At 33.9% G+C, this 11571-nt stretch overlaps 1 protein-coding gene and 1 long non-coding RNA gene across 2 annotated transcripts in view; both read left to right on the forward strand.

Moving 5' to 3' along the window:
- Nucleotides 1-953: 953 nt before the first annotated feature.
- On the forward strand, nucleotides 954-1568 carry LOC106102736. The gene is made up of 3 exons (XR_001225597.1): nucleotides 954-1025; nucleotides 1164-1217; nucleotides 1542-1568. It is a non-coding gene; the product is annotated as an uncharacterized LOC106102736 (long non-coding RNA).
- Nucleotides 1569-11047: 9479 nt separating this feature from the next.
- LOC106102637 (adenomatous polyposis coli protein-like) overlaps nucleotides 11048-11571 on the forward strand; it is a 30916-nt gene continuing 30392 nt past the window's right edge. Inside the window, exon 1 of the mRNA XM_013282178.1 lies at nucleotides 11048-11234. The gene's annotated coding sequence lies outside the window, so the exon portion shown is untranslated. The remainder of the gene's footprint in view (nucleotides 11235-11571) is intronic.

An 11571-nucleotide genomic window follows, 5' to 3' on the forward strand; every position in this document is an offset into this window, starting at 1 on the left:
ATATCTACTGAATTCACTATGTACGGTGCATATTATTTTACGAATTTAAGTAACAGTATCGTATTTGTAAAGTATTATCTATTTATTATTAATTTCTATTGTATTTTACTGTAATATATCATATTTGTTGAGAATCTCACCAATGTATTAGTGCAATATTTAATGTGAAAAATATATTTCTACCTACAAAACTGTTTTGTCTTGTCAAAGTCACTTAATTTTTATTAACAACCTGTATTAAGTTAAAGTTAGATGATGTTTTGTTTGAGCGAATTATAATAAGTCGTTGAGTAACTTTTATTAATAAAAGCTATCTGTAAATATGCTAAAATTCTAATAATTTTCCAAAGCATTTTTTTAGGTGATGTGTAAGACATTTTAAAGGAAATATACTAATTTCATATATTGATTAAGTATATGTAGCGTTGAGACTTGCTATTGTAATCAAATTAGAACAAAACAATATGCCATACATACACATACAACACTGCCCAGCAGTGACTGAATACAGGGTTAGGTATCTTGGTATGCTGAGATCGCTCCCAGCAATATAAAATGTTTGCTGGGCTTATTCAGAGAGCTAGGTTGGCTGGATTCCATGTTCTGTTATTCCGCAAAATACACGCTAGACATGGAGTTGCGGAAACCATAGTTTTATTGGAGCAAAACCCAATGACAATGGTTTTTATGCAAATATGCTATTTTACATGAGGATCAGTGACAGTAAATCTAACTAATTTTATTATCTTACTTCTCAACATTATAAATGCGAAAGTTTATATGGATGGATAGATGTTTGTTAGGTGTCTCCTATATGAATGTCTAGCTGAATGGATTACACTGAAATGTGGCATAGATGTAGTGATAAATAAAATTTCTAGTAATAACAGATGCTTTATGTATGCAATAAGACTAGAGTGAGTTAGTCTCAATTTTTTTTGTGTTTTTTTGTAGGCGGGGGCAGGTGGCGTTGGCGCATCTCTTTGAGAGCGCCGCGCTTTGCGCCCCCTCCCAATAACAGATAGGTATGTTTTATTATTAGTTATTACAGTTATTTTTTTTTTCATTATCTTGTAAAATAATGTTTATTGTTTGCCAGTTTATCAAACTATTTATTAATTTGTTTTTATCTGATAGAAAGTTTGATAAATACATAATTTCAGGTGAAAATATAACGCTGAGGTGCCCATGGATTGCCAACCGACTTATATCGAAAGGTAAGGCCTTTATTTTATTTTTTACCTATTTAAGCATTAATGCACTAAATCAAATAATATTTCATACTAATATAATAAACATGAACATTTGGATGGAAATTTGCATAAGGTAACTTAATGAATTCAGCATAGAAATAAAACATATTCCAGAAAATTGGTTTTAACAAAGTTCTTTTTTTTTAATTTTGTTTGGATGTTACAGGCAGAAGTAAGTATTATGTAATTGATATTATAAAGTCTCCATATATCTTTATTTCTTACTCTCTATATAATACATTTTACAAGAGTATAAAAATAAAATAAAATATATTATATAAAAAATAGAGCACCACCGGCTGCGGAATCCGATGACTCAAGCAACCAGTGGTCTGGGCTGCAGAGACAGGATCCTCCTCACTATTCGTGTGGTTTCTAAAATAACCGCCTTTTGAATCGGGCCCTTAATCCAACTGTCTAGCGAGAGCTTCTTGAGGGTTGGTCGAAGCTCTTCGCTATCAGCCCGTGTGCCGAAACGACTATCGGAATAACGGTAGTCTAATATTTGATATTACTATTAAAGTAGCAATAATTAAGTAAACAAAAATAGTGTTTTTAACCATATAAATGTGGTCATAGGAATGTGTATTCAAATAATTTGCTGATTCAAAAGAAGGAAAATTGCTTTTTAATAAAAGAATGTAAGCAATGTGTCAGTTTTGTTATCTTTACCTTGAAATGTTTCACATTCATATAAATGTTTACTTTTCACATTTTATAGTAACCTTTACCTACTTTCTAGTTAATTACTTCAGAATCATTATCCCCTACTATAATCTGAATACTAGCTTTTGCTCGCGACTACGTCCGCGTGAAATTAAAAAAAATATTTTAAAATAGCCTATGCTACTCACTGACAATGTAGCTTTTGAATGGTGAATTTTTGAAATTGGCCAAGTAGTTTTTGAATTTTCTAGAGTTTTCTAGAGAGTTTTCATTACAATCAAACAAAGTATTCCTCTATGTAATATTAGTATAAATAACAAAAGTTAAATTAAACTTGGTAAATATCCCATTTCCACTGTTAAAATATTCAAATTGTAAGATTTCATTTCAATTTGATAAGAAATTGCTGTTTTATAAAAGAGTTATAAATTAAAGTAGACGCAGTATCAAGAGGTGTTAAATCTAAACTGTCAAGATGAAAAACTGGTCTAGACTGGCCAGCCAGATGTAACCTAACGTTACAACTTTGTTTATTTTACAAACATAAAGTGCATGTAGAGAAACAGAACTTTTATTATTAAAAAAAAACACACATGCAGCGTAAAATAGATACAGTAAAAACCCAGTATAGTGAATACTTATAAAAAAACAGTAGTGAAGTTAAGTGTAGTCATAAAGTGCATTTTATTCGACTGGGCGGTCAGAAGCGACCGGTATCCATAGCAACGAGGATCGATACGTCACGGGTACGGTGAGCGTGTGGGTACGATTGCGGCGAAAGCCGACTAGTGATGGGACTACCGACTGGTCGGTCTTTAAGACTAAATTGGGGAATTTTTACAATGAAATTCTGACACTTTTTTTTCGAAATTAGGCTTTAAAGATTAATTGTCGCATTTAATCTTTCTTATAAGTAAAATATTTTACATCTTTTGTATAGATTATACAAGGTGCAATATCGTCAGTTTCTGAATTCGAAGTGCGTGGCACTCGGACATCACTAGTAACGTGCCGGAATGGCTATTACGTTTAACGCTTCACGTACCCTATACGTAGCTATGAACGTGAATAAACCATGATACAATGTAGGTGGAACTGGTATAAAGAATGTGACAATAAATTACAATTATGTCTTTGGTCCCCGTTCATTAAAACATTGAGAGATTTTGTATAAAACAAAGTAAAAACAAACAAAAATTATTTTATAGTCTCTCCAAATAATAAACAAATTGATTGTTTTTCGTTGGGCCGATCGACAAAGATTTTTTCCAATTGGGTCGTTCGAACGGTGGGTCTTTCGACCCAACGGGGAACACCTTACAGATCATGTTTTTCGGTTGCTATTATTGCCTTTATGGTTAAAGTTTGATTTCATTTGTTTTGAAGTCTATTATGTATCTATCACTGACGTCATCAAGCACTTGAGTACAGCTATGTCTGCACATCCCGTTTATAACGAGCGTGGTTGTGCCAGCCCATTGTTTGCGATTATTCTTCCTTCATTAGTATTTAGTAAGCGACTCCGTCGGCTTCCTACGGCAGCGCGTGCCTCCAATGCCAACACTAAACACTTGAACCTTGCCGATATCTCTAATTGGACCCCGCTGTGAGTACTTTATGTTTGTACGCTTTTGATATTTGCATGTTACAGGTGACCTGTTTGATCTGGTATAGATAAATCAAAGTACGCCATCTGTTGGTTAAACTTATGAAATATTTGCGTTGATTGCTAGTACTGGCTAAAAATTTATTTTTTTGAATTCTTTACGTTCGTATTTATGAATCGCACCCTTCGTAGCCTCTGCACCTCCTACTATATTTTGTAAAGAACTTTGGTCTTGAAAGTGTTATGGCAAATAGAGAGTTTAACGGTAATCTTGCGATTATTTCGCTTAAGAGCATTTGCAAAATGATTAGATGCACAGCCCTCAAGCACTATAGGCTAAGGAAAACAATCGTAGACTTATTATAAAATTCCTTGAACTTATTTACAATTGAAAACCATAATAAGCCTAATGAACATAGAACCGATGTCATTATTAGTCAACAAGACAAACAAATCCGTTGTTAAAATAATAAACACGATTACGACATTCTCTACTCTATAATAGCGTTTATTATGAAAGCACCATTGTTCAGAATAGTATGCATGATGTCAGGCAAATTATACTCGGGTATAGCCCGCAGCGGTCACAGGCTAATGAAACACCCGTAGCGTTATGTAGAACAACGCCATCTATCGACCGTGGTAGTATTCAATTTTCCCTCCGACCGCACCTCATTGCAAACAAAGGCAATCACTCGAATAGATATTCTAACATGAACAAAATAAAGTTCAATTTCGTTATCGTAAAGGTGGTATAGATCGTTTCTACTTTAAGCAATCAATGTACTTCGAATTTTACAGTGTTATTTCAGAAACAACTCTATGAGCATGGGATAAGGTTGAAATTCGTTCATTCTTCAGTGTTAATACGCAGCCTCCCCTAGGGCGGTGTTCGATCCTTCCAGTCGCCTAGCCGGCGTGGCCCGGACACGTCCCCGGAAGGAAAACCGTGACGATACAAATCAGTAAATAACTCTACTCTTTCCTTCTCCTACGAAGGAAAAACAGTGGAGTAAGTTTTGCAAATTTTGATTTCGCGTTTTTAGCTTCGGTGGTTATAAGCGCTGAAATTTTTTTAATAAATAACTTCGGCTTTAAGTGTCAAGTGATAAGTGAATTTATTAACATAAATATTTTCGTAACTATAACTTAAGCTTAGTATAAGGTGTGGATCAATATTTTTAATACGGGCCGGGCTGAAAGGTACTGTTTTGTGTTGGATTTGACCGTGTGGCTTGTAGCTAGGTGCGACCGCTTCCGTCTTTGTGGAAAATGGGGGCTTTCTCTGGGTTTTTCAGTGAAAATATTCGTTGATCGATTATGTAAAGATTCAGGCAATATCCTAAATCGTCGACTAAAGCACTATCACAATAAATTTGATTTATTAGTCACGTGTATAGCATAGTTTCACTAAATTATTAGGGTAGATTGTCATGGGAATATGAATCAAATTAAATGTTTAATGATGCAAAGATTATTATTGTCAATATATACTAAAAATATAATCTACATTAAATATGTTATATAGGATAATTAATGAAATATGTGATGTAATTCTAAGTTAGGATAAATATCTAAACACTACTTAAAATACGAGGAACTAAAGTCGACTCATACAAATGGTTCTTGTTCTTTTTCCTTCCGATTCCTATAACGAGAATTCCTAAAACGAAATCAACTTATGAAGATTCCGATTTATCAGAATCCAAACAGAATAGATGTTTGAAAGCTGCTTAAGCCAACTGCTATGTTACTTGTTATAACAGCAGTTGGTTTAAAACCATAACCTTTTTGGAATAAAAAAATCGATAACATTATAATTTCATATCTTAAATTCTAATAATATGACTAGATTTTTGCAAGCATCTCCGTCCGCGCGGAATTAAAAAAATACTTAGTAACCAGTGTTCTTCTACATGTATTCCAAATTTCATCAAACATCCATCCATCCATCTAAACTTTCGCATTTATAATATTAGTAACGTTATCGATTATAGTATTAATATTTAGTAGCCATTCGTCAAGTATTTATTACAAGGTTAAAACCAACGCAGTACGTGGGATTAATATGACGAGTACCAAAGCTTCTGCCGACACAAAGACGCATAACTTTAACGCTATTGATTGGCTAAGGGGTAGGCAGGGGGCGCGGGGTGAAGGTCGCGGAGTGCAGCCCCGGGTTTACGTAAAAATTCACGGACGCTGCGTGTTTGGCAATCATATTTTCTCGGTTTCATGTTAATATTTTGGTTTTATATAATTTTAGAGGTTGTTTTTAATTGAATTCTTTATTCAATTAGAATTGAATAAGTGATTGCCTTCAAGTGTAATTAAAATAGAAATATAAGACGAATTATAATTAAAAAGAACTAAACAATGTAAGTTTTTAGCGTAAAATCCAGCAATTACTGCTCTCTCTTTAAATACTTTAGATAGAACAAGTGAAAATATTATAATCCGAACATTTTTATTAAAAAAATACTAGTACATGTTATTTAATTTAGTTCAAGCCTCTATTCGTCTCTGAAAGAGATTAATGTTAGAAAACTTCACTATGATAACAGAAAAGAACATGAGGGCATACTCATTAAAAAAAGCATTTTAATTGCTATATACGTATGTAAGTGAAAATATGAATCGTTATCGTCACACCCGCATTTGAATTGTGAATACAAAAAATGCATTTTTTACACGTTATCTATCGAGCATTTTTAACTGTTTTAATAAACATTACACTACATTTTATAGCAATTTAAAAACCGCTGTGGAATAATTTGAATACATTCAAGTATAAATTTAAGTTTAAGCTTGCACATATAATAAAATTGGAGTCTCTGTAGGTAATATCAAAAGAAAAAATCTATATTTCGGGAAGATATTGTATTTGCGTTGCTGATTTTCTTGTCTGTCTGTCCGAAAGCCGAGTATGTTCCGGGTAATCTCCGAAACTGCGGGGCCGATTTCGACCGAACTTTCACTGAAAGGTAGCTGACATGGATGGGCGTATTAAAGGTCCTTTTTTGACCGACTTCCCAAAAGAAGGAGGTACTCAATTCGCCTGTATGTTTTTTTTTATGTGTGTTACGGCATAATTCCGCCGCTAGTGGACCGATTTTGATAATTCATTTTTTAAAGTAATAATAATTGTACAATATAGACATAACAGTTACAATAAGGTAGGTTTACTATTTTCAAGTAATTATTTCATTACTTTTTAGTGTACTGTTTTTTTGAGAATATTTTGTTTTGTTTTTAGTGCATTTTGTTTTGTTTTTAGTGTATTTTGTTTGGAAGTCGGTTTTGTTTTTTTATTAAAAAGTTTATTTATTGTCTTAATATTGCGAGGACGAAGTCGCGGGCAACAGCTAATTTCATATAAAAACTGCATTTACAACTTAAGTATATAGGTTAAGCGACTCATTCTAAAGCAAAAAACTCTTGCTTTGCAATCTTTTTTACTTTTGTCATGTCTTGCCATGAAATAAACTAGGACTGTGTCCTAAATACAAGGCATGTCAAAGCTTTGCTAAACTAAACGCTATACTTATTTAGACAGATCATGTATGATCATGTCTATGTGTTACTATGTCTATGGTTTTTGACTGTGTTTTGATTGTGTGCATGTGCGTGTGTTTTTCATATTAAGAAATGTGGACGGTTTAATGCTAATTCCAGTCTTTTTTATTGTCTTTGTTATAAAAAAATAAGTTCAAATTACTTATTTTGATTGAAATAAATATAATTTAGGTTCAGTAATTTTATTACATAAGTAAGAGTATAGATGTGGCGCACACTGCGCCATGTTCAGCAACTTACAAGGAACTGCGCTGTCCCCAATTAATACCGCTGTCACCCTACTCTTTGTTTTCGATTCCATGCCAATTGCACAAAGTGTCTGAAAGTTTTTATGAGCAAAGTTTTGGCAAATCTGAATTTACTGCTTATTAAATATAGAAGGCACATTAATAAATTACAGGAATGTTTATTTTGGAAGTAAATCACGTACCTAAATGCTGACTATTTTTTGACAAAAAAAATGTTAGATTTGGAACATAATATTTCGTTGGGAGTTAGGGGTGTTAAATATTGTCAAGATACTTGCTGTTGCTCGCGACTTCGCCCGCATGAAATAAAAAAATAGTAAAAACGTAGCCTATGTTACTCACAGATAAATTACCTTTCTGATAGTGAAAAAAATTTTGAAATCGGCCCAGTAGTTTTGAGTTATTTCAATACATACAATAATACAAAAATACAAATCTTTCCTCTTTATAATATTAGTATAGATAGCATAGTTCGATAATACTTAAAATAAAATAGTGCTTTCTATAGCGATATTATGCTAAATATAGTAGTTTTCATCAAATGTAACGACAAAACATATTAAATGAAATGCTTGATTTATGTAAATGTAACATTAAGACTGTAAATGGTGCCGCATAAAAAACCGGAAATGCTGTAAATTAGGACATGAAAATTAGTTCCGGAAAATAGGGCTGCCAAATTTTGAATTAACTGCTTTGGATTAAAACCATTTTTGAATTTCGCTTCTGTCCATAATTAGAATGTTATAGTAAGGTGTGTATTTCTTATATAGCTTTCGCCAATGTACCCGTACTTCCAGACTATCCTCTACAACTACGCCAAATTTCATCAAGGTTCGTTCAGCGTCATCCGTTAGGATACAAACTCTAACAAACATCCATCCATCCATCTAAACTGATCATTAGGAAACATAACATACCAATCAGCACGATACTATTGTTGATATTTATTTAAAACTGTTCGAAATTTATTTACAAAATAACTTCGCATCGTTCATTCACTAACTTGTGACGTCATTATTCAACAGTACCAACCCTAAATCCAGGGCTCGCACGTTAATTACTAGGGCACACCCTCAGAGGGTCGTCGACCTAATCGCTCGGAGGGATGGGTCGTGTCGCGATGAGTTTTTTCTTTACTCTTCAGTAGGGCAAGAAAACATTCTTAGTTTTACGTTTAATATTATAAAAACGTGTGTGCTTCAAAAAATTTTGCAGGAAATAATGCAACAAGGAAATATTCATCAATTTATCGTAATACATCTTACTAATCTTATAAATGCGAAAGTTTAGATGGATGGATGTATGTTTATTAAAGTTTGCAGCCCAATCGGCTGAACGGATCTCGATGAAATTTGGCATTGATGTAGAGGACAGTCTGGATGAACACATAGGCTACTCACTTTTCTTTTTTTTAAATTCTACGCGGACGTAGTCGTGGGCGAAAGCTAGTGTTTTAATATTAATACTAATTTCTCTTGATACTGTTATGTAAAAATACATACTAGTAAATATATTCATCGATGCCGAAGCAAGTCGCGGTAACATTATAAGAAGTTCATTGAAGCGCGTATTATGAGGTTTGAGCAACAAATTACTAGAGAAATTGAGTTCAAGATCCTGAACGTAATCGTAAGCGGCCAGTTAACTATCGCATTCGTTTAATCGACTTGCTCAGTGCGTGAATGCAAATCGCGCAGATTGATAGTGTAACCATATTTGAGGAAATTGGCAGACACTCTGAGTATGTCTAGTATTTATTTATAGTTATATTTATAGTTCCTTTCATGATGCGGATGTCCATGGGCGTTGATGACCACCTCTGTTCCCTCCGCTCGTTTGCCCTCTTTTATTATATAAAAAGTATAAGGCCTACAATCTTTCCATCGTGTTTAGGAATGCAACTCGAGCAAGATCCGAAATATTTGATGTTTGATATCTATTTGATATGATATTTGATTTTGTTTTTTTTTATCTGATTTAATGTTTGAATGTTGGCAGTTCTGACAGTGTCTGAAAATAGAATGATGATACTTTTGCTTGAGTTTTTGCTTTGTAAAATGATGGTGAAGCTAGGCGCAACGGTACGGCTGGTTATGCGCTTTCTTACGTGATGTATGCATGCTCTGGTAATGATAGTAATATACTGATGGCCCCTGCACCTACTGTGTTTACTACTCTGTGACCTTTTAACATGCAGTTTATAATTCTTTTTATATCCTAACTATAAAAGTGTACCTATGCATTATGGACATCAAAACACAGGATGTTAGGGTAGTACGTGTTTGGGCGATATCTCAGACCACTGGATAGTAAGCCAGCCAAGTTCGCAGCTCTCGTAAAAAAAAGGTTGGCATAGATATCTCGACCAGGGCGGTTGAAGCTCTAAACCGACACTTTTAAAAACCATCATATAATACCTTCTTCTTAAAAAAGTCCATCTTTCGAAGTTCGGCGATCGTTATTGCATTCTTGTCATCGCGACTCTAAAAAATTGAACGGGTGCTCTTCCACGGAGATCCCGGAACCCTTCTCTAATGCACTAGAAGCTGGCCACCGAGGGGGTTTTAGTGGGTATAAACCTCACATGACCTTGTCTTCCCCCCCCCCCCCGGGAAGGGTATCTTTTTGAAGATTCCCCCAACGATTAAAAAAAAGTCTATTATCTAGTCATCAACTATTTATATCAAAAGAAGTATGAAATATCGTTTGTCTCGACGATTTAAAAATACATTAACATTATTATTGCAATACGTGTAATGTATTTTCTCTGCCGTCATTACACTTTCTATTTAATTTATCTTACAATTGCTTCCATTCGATTTGAGTGACAACTCGGGAGCTATCAGTTGTATCGATTTATAGGAAAGTAGCGAAAAACTATTAAAGCAATATGTTAGTTTATTTTGCAAAATAATTCTGTATAGGGTCTTTCTCTGCCAGATTTCTTTATAGCAGTAATCCAATTAGATTAAAAAACAAAATGACAACAAAGAACAGTTTTGAGTGCAATGTGCAACGCGAAAAGGGATCATTTTCCTACTCTAACCCATATATGTTCACAATGCGAAACTAACTAGCATCGCCCAGTAGATATCTATACCTCTTGGGCGTTTATGCAATTTGTTTCTGTCAGAACATGTGTATAAAATGAACAGACACGGTTTAAATTTAAGTAATAGTAATCGTGTATGAAATTAGATCCTTTCTCTGTACATTCTAATTAACCGCAGTAGTCGACTTTACATATACTGCACGTGAAACATTATCCCTGTGCCTTATTGACTAACTCGTAATACTACCCGAATTTAGTAATATCGAAACCCAGTGAAACTCGAAATTTATAACTGTATCATTTTGAATAGGTCCTAAATGCTAACTGTACCCTTGTAATACATGAAGAAAAATATTTAATGTTTTATACAGCTAAATGTACAAATATGTTCAGGCAATATTGCTGATTTTTTTGGCTTAGTTATAATTTGGCAAAGTTAAATTGTAGAAATTGATTTCTTGGTGCTCTTTTGCATAAATCATGTCAAAGGTGATTTTAATCCTAAACATCCTTTACATAATAGTACTTGGTAACATTAATAACAAAACCTTCGTGGAAAATGCTTTCATCTAAGTAATACGATTAAAGTCAAGTCTTGTAACTTTATACACATGCGTTATCCGCACGCACAACGCGCTCAGTCGCTCGCCGCATCGCGCGGGAATTGCGCGCGCCGTAACCCGCTTCCAAATTTAAACTTTCAAATATTTTTTTCTTATGTGCCAGTGCTGTGAATTAATTGAATTGTGTTTTTTTTTTTAATTTTCATATGTTAGTTGTGGTTAGAAAGTGTTCCGCCCGAGTGGTGTAATAATGGAGTAAACAACGAAGTGGGTACTTGTGATAATTTCAGGTACCGGCGAATCTATTGTTTCATGGCAGTTGCGTTGTTAGGAATTCGCGTAAGCGTGTTTTTTTTTGTTACGGGCAAGCGCATCGGTTTATAGCGGCCAGTGTTTATAAATATTAAGATAGCCTTTTATTATTTGCGTAAATCTTTGATATTTTAGTAAACTTAATACTAAATTATTTAATCTTACGATTAAAATTAAAAATGTTAAAAACAAATGATTTTGCTAAATTCAACTATTTCCTACCGATATGCTATATTTATCAAACGGCAGTCAAATGAAGTCTTTTCAATCCACTAGCCGGATGTTTACCGCA

This window comes from Papilio polytes, unplaced genomic scaffold (assembly GCF_000836215.1).
Source record: "Papilio polytes unplaced genomic scaffold, Ppol_1.0 DF823912.1, whole genome shotgun sequence".
In the NCBI taxonomy this organism is placed as follows: domain Eukaryota; kingdom Metazoa; phylum Arthropoda; class Insecta; order Lepidoptera; family Papilionidae; genus Papilio; species Papilio polytes.